This window comes from Ammospiza caudacuta, chromosome 3 (assembly GCF_027887145.1).
Source record: "Ammospiza caudacuta isolate bAmmCau1 chromosome 3, bAmmCau1.pri, whole genome shotgun sequence".
Classification (NCBI taxonomy): domain Eukaryota; kingdom Metazoa; phylum Chordata; class Aves; order Passeriformes; family Passerellidae; genus Ammospiza; species Ammospiza caudacuta.
Window position 1 is genome coordinate 68,435,281 of NC_080595.1, and position 18,185 is coordinate 68,453,465.

At 37.7% G+C, this 18,185-nt stretch overlaps 1 protein-coding gene across 1 annotated transcript in view; it reads left to right on the forward strand.

Annotated features, from left to right (window-relative positions):
* CEP85L (centrosomal protein 85 like) overlaps positions 1-18,185 on the forward strand; it is a 105,021-nt gene that overhangs the window by 21,789 nt on the left and 65,047 nt on the right. The gene's annotated exons all lie outside the window — the stretch shown is intronic.

The window sequence follows — 18,185 nt, forward strand, 5'->3', positions numbered from 1 at the left end:
TACTATAATGTATGCACAGATTAAACTTTTTTCTCAGTGCAAAGTCCAGTTAATGTATTTAATGTCATCCTTTGTTTTATGCCATGATTTCAGTGTGCTGATAATAAGTAATTTCTGTAAAAGTTCCCTTTGAAGTAGAACATAAAAGCTCAGTTACAGAAAACCTTTTTCAGGGCTTTGCTTGTGTTTCTGTGGCAAGTCAGATGGAGTTTTCACATCAGTTTTGGCAGCATAAAAGCAGCAGTGAGGAAGAACACTGTGCAGAGACCACTTTGCATGAAGCATGGTTACTCCATCTCACTTCCTGAATCTCTGACTTTCTTCACGTTAGGGGAATTAGAGGTCTGTAAGAGGAAGTGAGAAATACTCAGCAAGTGACAAGTCTGATCAGTTAGCCCAGGTTTGGGGTAGAATGAAAGTTTGAATAATGGGGGCGGGTAAGGGAGGGGGCAGGGGGTAAAGCTTCAAGAATGCTTGTCTGTCTGCTCATGGGGCATTTGTTTGCAGTAACCTCACTGGAGTAGTAGCTGTTAACAGCTGCTGTTTTTTTTTTTTCTTTTTGTCAGGCAGAATATGAGCAAGTTTGTTGCTTTTGATATGTTAAAGTCCCTTGAGAACTGTGATTGGTTTGTTTTAAAAGCAATTACTATTACCATAAACTATAACAGTGCTTTTTTTTTTTTTTTTCTTTTTACCATCTTAAATGCTTCTCAGCCCATCAAATTTAGAAAGAAAACTGGTGTGGGTTTTTCCCAATGCAAAACATGATGAAAGAAATCTCTTGAGGTTTTTTTCTTCCTCTTAGAGGGCTGGCAGATAAGGTTTTGCTATGACAATGACTGTGTTTGTGTCAGCGGCAGGCATGAAAGTCAGCATTGTAGAATGTTGTCAGCTTCACAGAGGTCACTTCTTTGCTCCTGGAGCATGTTCTAGTGTAGCTGTCCTGTACAATAGGTTAAAAAGATTATGCCTTATTCGGCTTATATAAGTAAATACAACTTATGCAACAAATAGCTATGTAGTGAATACTCAAGCTTTGTCTGCAGAAAAATACTTCCTAGGCATCCCAAGCAGGAAATGTTGGTTGTATACAACTAAACAGTATTTTCTGTGTATGGGTGTATTGTTTTTAAAATGTCTGTTAAGTAGCAAGATCAGAAAAAAACTGGAAGGCAATTTAGGTGTTTGTGTAGGAATAAAATGAAGTCTGTCCTTAAAGGCAGAAAGATGATTGGCAGGAAAAAAGGCACTGTTCAGTTCCCTCTAATGCAAAAAAAAGTCTCTGACACCAGCCCTCTTTGCAGCTTTCTCTAAGATTTTGTAATAACAATGAAAACCGGAAAACACGCTGGAGTAACCTTTCTAATTTTATGTCCGTTTCTTCTTGGTTAGTTTCCAGAATTCCTGTGATGTTCAGGAATTGCACCCTCTTCTGTTCCCTGCTCTCTGTGCTGCTGTTCTTCCCAGGGCTTAATCCTTGAAATAGAAAAAGCAGTAACAATGAAATATGTTTGAAAGGAATTAGTTTACATTTATGAATGACATAAACATAAATTAGCATCTCCCTCCATTTTAAATATTATATTATATTATATTATATTATATTATATTATATTATATATATTATATTACAATTTATGCCTTGTTCCTCAATATGAGTGGATTTTTTTGAAACTCTTACTGCATTGAGTAGAAAGTTTATAAGGATGTTGGTAACAAATTGAATGGATTGCAGAGATTCTTGTTTGTTTTTTTTTTTTTTCTTATGAGCTTAGTGTCCCAGAAGAAATGGCATTCCCATTTTGAGATCACAACATAATGCCTTTGATAGTATGGCCCTGAAAAAGGGATGGAAGTAGAAGAACTTTGCTTTCATCTTGCCAGGTAATAATACAAGTATGACATGGCAATCATCTCTTACATAAATGACACACCTGGTCCTGAGTGCCAGTGTCACAGTCTACCTGGTTGTAGGTTGGCTCCTTGCAACTATTTGATAATTTAAATGCCACTGCTTATCTCAGGCGAAAATAGGAAAGAAATTGTTTAGTTCAGATATTTTTAATGCAAAATTAATAAGGATTTTAGCCTCCTTGAGAAAGTATTAGCATATTTTCATGCTATTGAATTGTAGAAATGTGGTTTGGAGAAAACTGCAGGAGACTTCTGTTTCAAGCCTTATGCTCAGAGCAGAATCATTACCAAAATAGACCAGGTCAGCCCTGACTTTGTCTTTCTGATTCTTGAAAACCTTCCCAGGTACCTCAAAATCTTTGAATAACTTTGCCCCGGTGCCATAAGATGTCCTTGTGAAGAATTTTTCCTTGATGTCCAGCCAGAACCTAACAAGCCATAGTTTTTCTGTTGTTGACTCTTATTTTTGTCTGCTACTACCAGGAATAGTCAAATAAATTTAACTAAATTAACTATCTGACATTTATGTATTTTTTGAGGAGTGGGGAAAGGTGTGAGAATGGGTTGTTATTTTCTTTTTTTTTTTATGGTCAAAACTGTGTACCAATTCATGTTATCTCCTGTTGTTTTTAGCAAGTCTAAAGAAAAGACTATAAACCAGAGTTTAAATACATGTATATATTTTTGATACATCTTGCATTGAATGTGTCCCTGTGTTTGGGCTGCTATTTTGAAGCATACAGGATGATTCTAGTTCTTGATGTTGGTCTGTGAATTAGAAGACTGTATTATGTGCATTTTTCTTAAGTTGTATAACTATCATAAGCTCTTAGTGGCACATCCTTTTCCACCAGGGATTAGTCTGTCCCTGTCAAAGGCTAAAAATACTTTGTATTTTCAAAAATAGAACTTTCTTGGTTGATTTAAACAATGGCATTTATTGTGTGAAGTGGCAGGAGGTTTTCAGTTTTCCTGTTTGTAAGTTTTAATCTGTAGGAGTACCTAGAGATTCAGGACAGGATTATAGTTTATTGTTCTATCTTACATAAGAATTCTAAAGAAGCAGACACTTTTTAACTGGGTGAGAGGTGTGTCTGCTGTAAGCTTTTCTTTAGAGAGGTGATATGGTTAGAAGTACTTCTTTCTTTCTCATTGCATCAGCCATCTGCATGCAGTCATACTTTGCTGTTGAGAGCGATGGCAAGGTTTAAATTCTAATTAGCTCAGCTAGAAAACTGAACTAAAAATATGTTCAGAGGGATAGAAAGGGAATTGGATTCACTAGGGCGTCCATAATGGGGTTGTGTTCTCCTCATGTGTTAGAGAAATCTTCGTAGACAAAAGAAGTTTAGTTGAAAAAAATTTAGACTAATGAGAATTCAAATGAGATGTGCAGAATTCTTGTTTTTTACTATTATGCCCTATTTAGCATAGGAGAAAAAATGCTCATGATGAAAAAAAATCTCGTGAAGAAAACACACTTGAGAGAGGTTGGAATAAGATCATCTTTGATGCCCTTTCAGCTCAAGACATTCTCTGATTTTGTGAAAACAAATGCAGTTTCTTGTGGTGGTTGCTTGGATATCTGTTGTCTAATAGAGCTTCTGAAAGGTTCTGAGTGCAGTGAGTCATGGCTTCTGTAAAACTGGAGCGTGCTCTCCCTGGGACATGTCTGAAGGGGATCTTAGGTTGCTTTCTCTCTCCTCAGTTCATGTCAACGTTCCCCAGTTTGGTATTCCTTTTCAGATTTCGTTATTCTCCATCTCCTCTCCCCTAGTGGAGTTCAGGAAGAAGAAGGGGAAAACAAATCTGACTTCAAGCAGCCCACAGGATAGAAATGCTTTCCACATTCAGGCCTTTACATGAAATCTTTGTCACCTTAATCAGGAATTCAGATGATCTTACTAGTTGACACTGAGGATGTTATGACAGAGGACTTCAGTACAGGAGGGCCATATGGGTTAGTTTTATGTACACAACTGCTCCAGTTTGTTGGTTTTCTATTTTTTCAGTGTCAGTCCCCCCCCCAAAAAAAAAAAAAAAAAAAAAAATCTTAAGAAACAAACAAAAAAAGGTAAAGTACCAAAAGGTTGTTCTGGCCAAATTCCTGTTTTAAAATCTGTGATCTTTGCTGTTCCAAATGGCTCCATTCTCGTAATACTTGGGCCTTATCTTAAAAAGAACAGTATGTTATGTAAATAAAAGATGGAACAGTCCATGATTTATGCTGGTAGTATTTCAGCTTTTGGAATATCTTTATGAGATGGTGCAGTAGTACTTTCTTCCTTCTGTTCCTGCTGATTTTTTTCTTATTTTCCTTTGTGAAATAAGGTCTGGGATAGTTGTGTTGTTTTTCTGCATGTTAAGAATGACAATAAGTGATGTAATCAGACTCTTGGGAATATGAAGAAGTGGTCTATATGTATACATGATGAGTGAACAACAAAAATTGAAGGTTTTGTGTTTATCCATGAGTAGAATTTGATTTTTTAATGGAAATTAACATTTATTTAATCCTTAATGGAAATTGTAATGGATTATTTTGGAAGAAGGTGAGGAATATAAAAAATTCAGTCTCTTAATTATATACTTTTGAAGTTTTGGACTGAAATGGGAATTCAAAAGTAGGTGGGAATATTATGACTATATATGAGTATTTACTTTAGTTAATTCTGGCAGGTAGCATAGTCTAGTAGAATTAATAAAACATGTGACTTATGGCCAAATGTTCATGTTTATGTGGTTCTGGGAGTATGGAGTACTCCCATAAGAGTAGTATACCCTTAATTTACTGTAAAAGTTAAAGAACATTAATTGGACTGATGCTTACATGGGTGGGTGTTATTCCAGCTGTTGAGAAGTGTGGGACTTGGAGCTGGATATGCTTGGTGGAGTTCTGTGTTTCAGAAGTCTGATACCAGACTTGAAGAAGCATGAATTATTTTCCTTTTATTTTTTTCCTGGTATCTTCTGAAGCTTACTGATTTGAAAGGCTGGTTAAATCAGTTTATTTCATTACATGTGCTTATATAAACAGGTTTATTAATATGCTTCATACGGGAGTTCTGTTTGCATATATATATAGATAACCGTTACCATGCTTGTTTTTCCAACATCATTAATGTTTTTGGCTTATAATTACTAAAGATATAAATGGAAATGTTAAAATAAAGTGTATTACAAAAAGACAGGGTAAATAAAGATATTTGGAGGTTCTGTTAAGAAGCCATTTTTCCATTCAGTGTTTATAATAGTTGTTGATACAGTTATTTCTGCTGCTTCATTATTTCGATATTGCAATCGTGTCTAATTTGCCTATAAGTATTAGCCCAAGATGCAAGAGGGAATTAAGCAATGTGTGATTATAAAAATACTCTGTGCAAGGTGAAGCCTGCTAGTTTTAATTATCAAAAATAATTTGTGTTGACCTCTCTTCTGAGGCTGAAGTGCATCAATAACCTTACACCACTTGAGTAGGGATGTGAAGATCTGTGTGTAGCTTCTAAAATTGCTACCCTTTGCAGAGTTTCAGATCTCATCCTGGTAGCTGGGCTGTGGGCTGAATGCCATTACAGTTTGCTGTGCTGGGGATTTACTGGTGCTATTGGGTAACTGATGAGCACTGTGGATACCGCATTGCACAAAAGTACTGTCTTGCATTTCTCTGGGGTGGAAGATGACTTCACTTATTAACATAATTAGACAGATTTAATTTTTTTTTTTGTATTTAAATGCTTTCTGTAAGTATGCAATTCACACTTTCTTAGCTAGTGGTTATGGAACTGACTTTGAGAGCCAGAGATCAGGTCTCAGGTCTACCACACCAACCTTTATGATAGGCTTTGATCCCTGCTTGTTCTGATCAAAAAATAAGGTCTGAAATGGAGTCTACCTTTTGAAAAGAATTCTCTAATTTCTGGAACATGCCATGCTTCCCCACCTTAACTGAGGTGTTTCTTAACAGCTGGAGAGCAGAGAAGAAACAGTTTTGTTTTGTTTTGTTTTCTTTGTGGGGATCAGAGCCCTGCTAATGTGCTTGGATGCCATAGTGATAAGTACTATAAATATCCAAATGTATGAGCCAACAACTGGAAATAAATCTGTAAACACTAAATTCTTTCCATTATCAAAGGCAGCAATAGAAACATTTTCTTCTCTCCCACCTCTTGTTCTGTACTTTTAATTGTATTCATCACAGAAGACAAAAAGGGCATAAAAAATCTGCCTTCAAGTACTCCTGGGGAGCAGAAAGAAGTGATCACTAAACCCATTGAAGGAAAATGTAATTCAGATTGTTTGTATTCAGGCTTGTTAGTTGTCTGTAAACAGTGATTTACTCTTCTGTTTAAATAAAGTCTAAAACTGGGTAGCAGTACAGGTAGTAGCACTTAAATAGCTACAGTTTTTATGCTGTGTGTAAGCATGATGGGCTGTGTTCAGTGGTGCTGGAGATTCCGTGGCACTCAGGGAGGCGTGTTGGCAGTTAACCAACATCCCCATTCAGGTGCCAGGTAAACCTCACTGTTGGGAATTGAGATGCCAGATTGATTTGTAAAATTAAGGTGATCAAATCCCAGACTGCACCAAGGAAGGACTTCTTTTTTTTTGTGTGTATGGCATCTTCTTTTTTTTTTAAATGCTTTAGCATGTTTTATCTTAAATGATTACAGAAATCATCTCAAATATGCAAATTGTAGTTGGGGTAGAGTTCTGTTTTCTACAGTAGATCAAGTCTTTTAATCTGGGACTGCTGATATAATTTGTAGCAAGTGTGTTTCATTCCAGGGAGGATGAATTCAATGGACCAAATGGTGCCTGACATATATACGATTTGGCAAAGGAACTTCTGTTCTTTCAGGATGAGAAACATTCTGTTAAAGCATTTTTCATAATTAATTACTTATATTTTCTTGCTTTTACGATTTAGTTGAATTTATTGCTTTCATTTAATTAGTGTGCTAATCCTAAAATTTTCCAAGTCGTTGTAATGTCAGGGCACTAAACTCTTTTGGCATAGAAAGTGGGGGGAAAAGCAACTTTATAAATGGATTGCCAATGAAGGAATGGAGAAGCTCTAAACTGCTGTTAATTTTAAAAAATTTATTTTAGAAATTATTTACAAGGCTAAATCTCTTCAGTAGGAAAAGCTGTGATAAAAGACTCTACTGGTCATTACGTGTTTCTCTCCTGATTCACTATCAGTTTATTTAAGCACTGGTTATCATTAAAATCAGATCTTTCAGTCAGTCTTGTCAACTGGTACAAATGGCCTTTAGTTTTCAGGATACTTCTAAAAAATGTGACATATAGATTCATTTTAATAGTATAGAACTGTCTTTATGTTACAGACAGACTACTTGCAGTGAAATCACACTCTTAAGAATTAATGCATGCATGAAGTTTGGGTTTGTTTTTCCTCCAGCCTTTAAAATTATACTTCATGGCTTCTTTGTGGATGGACATATAAGGAAGTAATAGTTCCCTTCTGGAGTGGAGGCTTGTGTTTTAAAGTACAGAAGTCCTCCAAAGAGTGTGAGATTTAGTTCTAAATACACCCTCAGAATTAATGCTCCTAATTTCACCTTTGTAGCATTTACTTTTGCTCAAACTGTCCTCCAAAAAACACCTAAAACTGAATTTTCAGGGTATATGAAGGTCGGGGGTCCTGGAGGAGTTGTTTATGGGCAGTACAGAACTGTGAATCCCTCTCCTTTGTTTTCTGCTGTAGGTAAATTCTGTATTAGAATTGGAACAACTCTCTGTTACTAGTAGTCTTAGTACCATGGCTCCACAGGTGTGCCTGAAAAATAGAATGTTAAAAGCTGGAGTCAAAACAGTGGAAGCCAAATGGTGCACAAAAGCAAAGGGTTTTCCACATCTGTTTATTATATTGTAATCAGTTTTGTGGGATGGAATGCAGAAACTCTTCCATATCTTCTTGTTGCCACTGTTGCTTTAAGAAATGTTTCTGTTAGTAAGGGGAATCTTGCTATAAGAAAATGCTGGGAGTTCCAGATGGATCTTACACTCCTTTCCCCTCAGTTTATTACTACTTTGTTTTGCTTGAATTTGTGAAATTTAAAAAGGTAACCAGGGTAGCCACTACCACTCAGTGTAAAGGGCAGTGGGAGGAAGCAGGTAAAGTTTATAAGTGACATGAGTCTAATTGTTGTAAGAGTTGGTCTCCTGTTCTTCATTTGGAAAATACAGATAATGATACTTAATTTTTGAAGTATGAGATGTGGCTTCTTTTGTAGGATATAGAGCTGTGTTACAATCCAATTTAAAGTTAATCCTCTGTGACCTGAGCTGAGTTCCAGATGGTGACCTACATGTGGAGTAGGCTGGTAATTTGTTATCAAAGCCCTGATGTGTCTAAGAAACTTTAAGGGAAGGTGGGATTAATGTGTGGTAAATGAAGGGTAGAGTAGCAAGGCTAGGAATATAAAAGTTAGAAAATAGAATGCTAAAGCTACTTCTGTAACAGTGTATTTTACTTCTTTCTGTTTTTACTTTACAGGGTTTTAGTAACATTTTTCTTTTTTTTCCCCCCTCCAGTTTCTAATTTAAATTTGCCAAATTTCTTATTGTGGTTTTCCCCAAATCTTAGTAAGAAATTAAGTAGACTGCTGGGTCTGCAAGAGACCTACTCCAGTTGAATATTTGCTACTCTTAACATATTACCATCTCTTTTACCGTTTGGGGATCAGCATCAAGGAGAGAGACTTCCCCAGTGAGTTAAGTTACTCTGGAAGCACCCGTTGAACTTCTGGTCTTGCTGGGCATGGCTTCTGGCCCTTGGAAGGGATTCCTGCTTGATACAGGCCTTCCCAAAGTGTATTAAGTGAATGGCTTGTGGCCCATGAAGTGCTTCCAGGAGGTGCAGTGCTGCAGCAGGGCAGGCTGGCTGTGCTTGGCGACCTGGGCTGACCTTGGTCTGCAGCAGCAGGAGGGAGTCAGGCAGGGACAGCCCTGCTGGGAAGCAGGGAGAGGCACAAGCAGTGTCCTCCTGCCTCACTGCTGCACCCATGGCAGCCTCACTGCTGGGGCTGCTCCCAGCACCTGCTGCTGCCTGTGAAAGGATTCCTTTTTCCATCCGAGTACTGTACATGTGCTCTGATTGTACTGAAGTCTCTGTGATACTTGGAAGAGTTACCAATTAAAGGGCTGTCAGATATTGGAACTGGCTGCCCAGGGAAGTGGTTGAGTCACTATCCATGGAGGTTTTCAGAAGATAACGTAGATATGGTGCTTGAGGTCATGGTTTTAGTGTGGGATTTGGTAGTGCTGGGTTAATAGTTGGACTTAATGATCTTGAAGGTCTTTTCCAACATAAATGATTCTGTTCTGTGATTATGGGTTTGGGCTGGGGCTCCCACAGTGAGAATACAGATGTAAACTAGGAGGGTGACTACTCTGCAAAGCTTAGCTGAGGGAGATCAGTGGAGGAAATGAAGCTGAAGTGTGAGGCTGGGAGAAAAAATGAAGGTGTGTTCTCTCTTCCCTACTTGTGTGGCCTGGCATAAAACTGAAGGGTGCTGGTCCTTTTAAGAGCTATTCCTGGTAGGCTGTGAACCAAGAGATCCACTGCTCTGTGGTGAGGATAACAGGTACCAGTTGACTCTAAATATTTTAATATTTAATTAATTTTTAATTATTTCAATACAGAGTCTTAGTAGAAAGAGGGATTAAAATGTCAGTAGTGGATAATTATCTCAAAAACCTAGCCAGAAACTCCAGTCTCCTTAAAAGTGGGATGTAACCTTCTGAAGTTACTTGACATTGAATTGATTGTTCTGTTTCTACCTGTAGTTATGAAGAAAATGTGAGTCAGCCACAGAATTTTAACTCTCTGAAATGATAGTGCTCTCTGGGAGCCCTCAGGTTTTGCTCTGGTCCCTTGTGTTAGAGGGTGTCTCTTAACTCTCCTCAGGTGAGTTTGTCTTCACTTGCACATCCTTTGCACTTGATGTCTTAGGTGAGGTAGTTTTGCTGCATACAGGTATCAGCCTAGCTAATCTGGGAACGTTGTTGGAGGAGATGGTGTCAGAGCCAAGTTTGATAGTTGGGATTATACAAATAAGTGGCCTGTGGAGACTGAGAATGAATTGCACCTGTCTTGGTATAGGAAAGGGTAGGTATGTACCTGGTACTGGGTGTTCTCTTGCAGAGAACAAAAATACCTAGAATTATCCCCCTCTGGATGGCAGTGGTGGATTTCTGTTCTGATGGGAGTTTTTTTGAGTCATCCCCAGCTGAGGATGAAAAAATAATGCCAGCAAGAGGGGGTACCTGATGGCTGTTGAAGTAGATGGTATTTGTGGCATGGTATCTTGCAGATATAGAAAGGAAGGAGAACAGATATAGTGTGGCATCCACAGTGTTTTTTCCCCTTTAGCCATTACTTTTAAAGAAGGTCCTAGGGGGATATTTGATTTCTTTACGTCTTCACTGTTAAGTGCTTGTTGTTGGAAAATGGAATTGGAAGTTGTAGATGGCCTTCATAAAAGGGCAAATGCAAGTTAAGATCTAGACTTCTAAAAAAATGAGACAGCTCACTACAAAAGAAACTCCCCCTGGCAGTATAGGTTTTCACTCATGCTTCTGTTTCAATGAAATCAAGTTGCCTGTTTACGTGACTGCTGTTCTGGAATATTGCTTTATCCTCTTATCTGGGGGGGTGAAAATAGAACCCGTTAATCTAAAAATTGTTCTACTTAGTTATATAACTTTCTTAAAAATAGCTCTTAGATGGCTGGAGAAGATAGATGCTGGGGGATTCAAATTTCGCTTGGTTTGTGCTCTTTTGCATAGAGCATCCACATTACATGCATAATATTTTTTACTGTTTTTTGGTGGCCAGCTGCATGCAGCTCACATGTGCTCACACAGTGGCCTGTGAACATCTGTAGCACAGCTCTCTCTCAAGTGCTATACATGTATGGCAGCAAAATAGCACCAAAGCTGAAGCTTAGTGCAGAGAGGCACATCAAGAGAACACATTTATGATGGGATGTTTCTTTGTGTGTGTGTCACTTACTGCTGGGAAAGTTTAGCTTTTTGAAAATGGTTGCTCAGAGAATCCTTTATTCTCTTGTATTTCTAGAAATTCCTATTATATTTGGCATTAGGTTTGTGATATCCTTGGTTGAAGAGGCAAAGTGCATAAATCAAAAGTTTTATTGTACTCTGGTAAAACAAGTTCATTCTTTTAAGACATACTTCTATCTTAACATGCTCAGTTTTCTCACCTAAGCAGTCATAAATAACTTGTTTTCAGTGACTGATATGGAGTGAAAATTTACTCTTGGGCTTACCTGCTGTTTGCTTCAGACTATTTGCTCAGATAAAATCTGTGAAATATTTTCTGCTTCACTTAAATATCCCGTGGTATTGCATTTTGTCACTTTTCTTTTAATGAATCTAAGATTCATTTTAATTCTCTAACATTGGCATTTGGAATAATTGAGTAGGGTAGGGAAAACAAGAATAGAATCTTGCAGTAGTTGACTTTGGCGTAATTTATTTTTCTCTCCTGAATAAAACAAATTTTGCCTGCTGCTTTTTGAAATGTGTGCCTGTTCGCCAGAGCTGCCCTTGTTGCTCAGAACCAATGTCTCACTTCATTTTGGAGTGGCAGCATCTTACCTCTATACACTGCTACTTTCCTTTACAGTCCCCTGTTATATCATCTTCTGAATCTGGGTTTCATTTAAGTGAGCTAAGTTGACCCAGATCTGGCTCAAGAGTAGAAGTTACTAAATTTTTTCGATGACGATTCTCTTTTGGAGTTGTGAATTCCCCAGCTGAGTATTATTAGCCTAGATATTGCTGGGTAAATTGGCAGTTCACAGAAATATTAATAGGCAGTACTTTTTTTTTTTTTTTTTTTGTGTGTGTCCTGAAATACCAGTTCTGCTAGATCCCTTGGGCAGGACAGATCTACTTGGTGTGTATCTGGTATGTTGGGGGCTTAGGGGTTTGCCTTTTACTCTCTGCATATATATACCTAATGAGTGTTAAGACCTCAGGTTTACTGTACCATTCACATGCACTTGCCTTTTTCTGTTTGTTTGTGGAGTTTGTATTTGTTTTCCCCTATCAAAAACTGCTGCACTGCCTTGGTACAGTCTCCCTGAAGTCAACCTTTGCAAAACACAAACTGTTGTTAGAAGTTTTTGTTAAGCTTTGTTTGTTGAAACACATGTAAAATTTTATTATTTGAGTCTTATAATTGGTACTGCCAAACAGCTAGCTTAAAGAAGTTTATTTTAAAGCAGCATGTGGATCATTTTACTCAGTATTTTCTTGCACAAAAAAAAATTGAAACCCAAACCAGCTATGTAAGTCAGGGAAATGTGTATTAACTTTTAATGAGGAGTGTTTTGGATGACAGGTCATTCTACCAAATGTATTTTAATGTCTGTTAGTACTGAGAACTTTGACCTCAAATCTGACTGCAGTGGCACATAAGAGTAAACTAACACTTTCTACAGAGCTTGTCTCCTGTGTAGTGTCTTTTTAACTGATCATGTAGGATGAGAAAAGCAAATGTTATATCTGTGTGCTTCATTTGGGTGCTGATTTTGTTTTAATCACCCCTGTGCAACTCTCTGGGAAGATGCTCAGATTGCCTCTTGTCATCTAAATTAAGTGATGGAATTAAGAGCTTTGGCTCTTGAAATGGGATGTGGAATGCAAAGATTGATTTGTAGTGCTAAGGTGAGATCATATGAAGGTGTGGCCCACTGTGTTACTTAGTTGTGTGTTCTTGCTGCTAGAATCTTTAGAACTTTGCTAATGAGGCTTTTGCCAGGTCTGCCATCTCGGATGACGTGGTGGGAACCTGATGTTAAGGCACAGGGATGACCTCTCAAGCATGGGACAACACTCTTTAAATAAATCAAAGCTGGTGAGTGTTGGCTGTGCCCTAATGAGACTTGATCAAAGAGCGGATTTGTGAAAGAGTATTTCAGTACCAGAAATACTACAGCTTAATACGAAGTAGTAGCTCCTTTAAGGCACGTTCCTTGTCAGTACTGTGTGCTAGGGAAAATAGTGTTTTCAGGTAAATCTAAGTGAAGCAAGGCAACCTTTTACATGGTAAGATGAAAACAGGATGTGAATAATGTGAAAATAGTGAAGTACAAGTTATTTTCTTTGAGTCAGTATTTTTCATTTGCTCAGTGAGGAGGTATAATTTTCTCTCATTCAGTGACAGTTTCTTTGTTAAGCTTTAATAAATTTTAGAACATACTTGTTTCTCTCTCGCCCTTTTTTTGTATTGTTTGCAAATTGAGAGTGTTGTCCTCATTACTTACTCTGAGAATGATGGTTGCTACCCTATCACTTCTCTGTCAAACAAGGGAGAAGGTGTGTTTGCCTCAAGGACATGGAAAAGAATGAGAAGTCACAACTGGGGGAAAAGCAAATTCATTAGCCGTACAGGAAGAGGAGGATAAGGAAGATGGACACCAAATGGCCAGGTCTTAATACATTAGATGGGATATGTCAAGGAAGTTTCTGTTCAAGTATGTTCATTTGTACATAGCATTCCCTTTGTTTGTAAGGATGTCTAAGAAGCTGTTTGCCATTTGCTGGAACTCAGTGGTACCTCTGCAGTTCTTTCCTTGCATAAGTGTGGATGCCATCCTGATATTTGTGAGTGCAGCTTTTACTCTTTCCAGCATGGCTTTTTGCTGTACTTACTAAAAATCCTTTAAAATTGCCCTGAAGTATTTTTGAAAATGTGTGCATTGTAGGAGGCCTGTGAGGCTGTCCTGCCATTTATTCCTTTTTCCATTTCTCCATAATAACATTGCTGAGGGACAGTAGCTTTACCAGTATTTCATCTGAAACAAAGTCCTAAAAGCAACAAAATTACTTCAGTTTTTGAAAATCCCATCTCAACTTCTAAGTTCACATTCATATTATTCAGCATTGTACCGTTCAAATTATTTGTGAATTACATAGCTTTTCAATTCCTTCATCTTTTAAAACTAGTGAGTTTTTAAGTACAACTTGCATTCCTTTGGTATGCAACACAGTAGGTTACAGAAAATCCCATACAATTAATGTGAAACAAAGTAGAACTGACTTGGAGTTTGCAGCCCACATCTTATGTAAAAGAATTCTGATTGATACTGGCAGTACAGTGATGGTGATGGTGGAAGGCAGTGAACTTCCTTCTTTTTCAAATTGACATTAATTGGACTTGCTTCTAAACACCACATGACTTTTTCTGCTTTGAAGGCATAGACATTTTTCTGGCAGTAAGTCTTTTAGCATTTTAATATAATTTTTAATTAACTTTAGTTAGTATTACATTTTTCCTCTATTAAGTTTTTTGTTAATTATTCTTTTATATTAGTTCCTTGCTGTTCAGACTTAAAATTCCTAAACATTTTTTGTTCATAGAGTTCTTTCTCATGCAGAACTTGTTAAATGTCTGAACAGTTCCCTGGTTTTCTGCCACAGCTTTCTGTGATGCATGTTCTTATTTATTCTTTGGAAGAGAGTTATTTGCAGAGATCCCTTCCTTCATTCACCTCATATTTTGACATAGTAAATGTGAAGTAATATGAAAAAGGCCTGTAAAAAGAATGATGAAGAATTCTAGACAGTACCAAAAAAACCCCCAAAAAACCCCAACAAAGCAACCAAGCCCAAACCGTTCCTGTGAGTGCTGCTGCACCCTGGAAAGGCATGCTTTTGCTTCCAGAGGATGATGAGTCAGTCTGCTTAGGGCTTTTTACAAGAACTGGCCTCCTGCCTGCCACTTTGAAATGTCTCATTTGGCTCATCTGATTATCTCTGTTGCATTGAGGCTTGTCCAGTTTGTGAGTAGGTAGGCAGCGAGGAACACACATGTAGCATCATACTACTGTAGTGGCACATCATCCCAATGTCTTTGTCTTTCACCCAACTCCCAGGAGAGTTAGACACTTCTGTTGTGTGAGAGTTAGACAGCTCTGTTGGAGATTTATGAGAAGCACCCACATGCTTGCATGGTAGATGGAAGACCCATGGCTCCTTCAGTGCTATGCTGGATGCTGGAATTGTTTGTGACCTGTTGCTGGGGTCCATGCAGAGCTAGAGAATAGTTCAGAGGAACTGAGGTCCTATAATAAATGTCACAGCTTTTGTTCACTAAACCACAGGCAGATTCAAGACCTTCAATTTGTATAATGGAGGCTTGACTTCCCCTGTTTATCTTCTGCTCAGTTAGTAAGAATAATTCCATTTATTTTCCTGGATTGGGGTAAACTATGTCAGTGTTTTGGGGAGGTAAGTGGGAGGGAAGGACAGGAAGAGAAGGTCAGCTGCTTTTAATACTGGTGTTTTTCTCCATGATCAGGACATTCTAATTATACCCTGGATAAAATATCAAATTTCAAAGTCCTTCACACAAGGAAGGTTCACTGCTTTTCAGCAGCATTAGATACACACGCATCCCATAAACACGTGTATCAGATACATTTTGATTTTGATTAATATTGAGTAACTGTATTAGCTGATTACCCTGCTATTGTATGATAATATCTTATCTGAAATAGTGAAGAATTTGTCAGAGGTGTATCTTATATGGGAGTTCTCATAGCACTGGTATAATTTTGCAGCTTAAGAAGTTGTTGAGGGTTACAGTGAACCTTTTCTGACTTGTGTGTTTTGACTGACTTTTGGGTGACAGATAAAGATTTTAAGTAGCTGCGTGAGGGTGGTGTGTCTGGCCTGAGAAGTTACTTCAGAGGTTTTTCTTCCAGTAATTTAAAAAGCATAGCACAGGAAAATACAAATGCGTAGAAGGTGTTTATTAACTTTATATTGAGGAGTTTCTTCTACCCCTCTTTCAGAAGAAAGTGCCTGCTGTGCTCTCTCTTTGTGATTAGTTTTTTATTAACACCAAAATTGGTTCTGTTACATAATTTTCTATGCCAGATAAGCAGTAAATAGATATTTCAGAAGTGTAACACAAGATGGTAAGAAAGCCATATGAAATGTTCTTAATTTTTTTATTCCATCTGCTGTTATTATATGGTAGAAATCTTGTAATGCGTTTTTAAAATAGTGTACTTTGAATTCTCTTACTTATGTGGCTTTGGAAGTACTGGATCAGGTATTAAAATGTCATGCCTCTTAGAAAAGTACTCCAGGGAGTTTTGTGGTGGGCACCAGGAAAAGTTATGAGGATAATTGAAAAGAAAAAGTTGTCATATAATCTTATTTTTGCTGAAAGGAAAACCAGTAGCATTTAGCTACTTTTTTTATCCCCATGTCTCTTTTGGCTTTCATTAAAGATAGCAGTTTTAAGCTTTGAAAGACTCTGGAGACACACAAGTCATGTTTCAGAGTGTTTGTAATCTTCAAATAAATGCCAGATCAGTGAAATAAACCAAGTAATCCCAAGGAGAGAGTGCTTTCAGGTCTGAACTGGCATTTGCATACCCCCACCTGTATGGAAGGGAAAAACCTGCTGCTTGGATAAAGTTGTCTTTGACAGGATTTGGCCAGATGGAGCTTATTCCTGTGACTAAAGAAGAAATAATAATATCTCTTAAGTTTCATGATGCTTTCTGCATTCTCTCTTATTTTCAATGAAATCTATGAATTTCCTGCTTTTTGTGTTGTGAGGTATTTCCAAAGGCAGACTGGTTCTCTTTCCAGCGGAGCCTGAAGGCAAGGCAGACTTGAGCAATATGCTCTAAGAAAAAGTGTGAATTTTCTCATATGTTTCAGTGAGGTTAATGGGAAGACTAATTAGGACAACTTGAAGCCAAAATTACTGTGTTTCTCTTTGAGACAAATTATTGGAGACATCCATTAGCTGTACTTGGATATAAGCGGCATTCTAAGTTCAAATCTGCTTGAAGAGTTTAGAATTTGAAGTGAAGATGTTTAAATCTTAACTCAAAATTAATTATTTTTAAATTAAATTTAGAAGAAGGAAAAATAAAAATCTACCACATATTAATAAGCTTGTAATCTAATAAATGAAGGAGATAATGTATTTCTAATTATTATTGGTTTTAATTTCAGTTTTAAAACCATGTATGTCTAACATTAAGTCAGTATTTTAGATAGAAAATGCTATATTAAATACTATTATATATTTTTTACTATTTTAAGTTTTACAGATACATATATACAGGGTTTCCTTTACCTTTCTCTTGCAGATGTAATATTTCTACTCCTAGAAATCTGTATAGCCTAAAACATAGGTCAGTTCTTTTTGAACCCTAATACACTCTTATTTTTTTGGATATGAAAAGGCCTGGGACAGCTGCCTTTGCTGGACTGACTTTGTGCTGTGTCAGATTCAGCTTCTGCGTCAGGTTCAGTACAAAGGTTAGTTGTCTTGAATGTTACAAAGCCAGCAGCCTCAAGCTAAGGAGTTGCCTGTACAAGAGGAGATGCATTTCTCTCTTCTGGGCATTTCCATCCCTACTTTCCCTGAGGGTCTTTAACTGAAGAAAAATATTGTTAGAAAAGTAACGAGAAAGAAATGCTGCAAATTAAAACAATTGTTCACCACCAGCTGTCTGTTCCCTGAGCAACAGCCCCCCAAACCAGCCTTCCCCCAGTTTTATTGCTGAGCATGGTGCCATAGAATACAGAATATCCATTTGGTCAGTTGGGGTCAACTCTTCCAGCTGCGTCCCCTCCCAGCTCCCTGTGTACCAGCAGCCTCTTCATTGGTGGGTGAGAAGCAGGAAAGGCCTTGATTGTGTAAGGAGTGCTGAGCAGGCACCAAAATATCCCTAAATCACCAACACAGTCTCCAGAACAAATCCAAAACATAGCCCCATACCAGGTACTGTAGAGGAAATTAACTCTTTCCCAGCCAAACACAGCCCAGGAAGCATATTTGGAAATTGGTGAGATCCAGAATGGATAACTCTGTCCAAGTGACCATTATTAAACTGGCTTGTCTACAGCACTGCCATTTTACCAAATGCATTTATTGAATTGTTCTGCCTTCAAAAAATGAGAAGAGGGGTGATGGGGTGATGGAAGGAGAACGAGTCTTGGGGCTGCTGAGCACTTGTACTGTTAGTGATATAGAAGCTCCTTAGTATGTGTGGAGTGGGGGAGAAATCCATCCTGCCACCTTAAAGCTGCTAATGGTTTCTTTGGCTCACAGGCTGAGAATTCTATCTGAAGCTTCTGTTGCCAATGATTAGTGAGCTTTTATTTGTGTTATCATGACACCTGAGCAAAATAAACTTGAAAATCTCACACTTTAATTAGTTTCTATTCTCATGGTTTAGAAT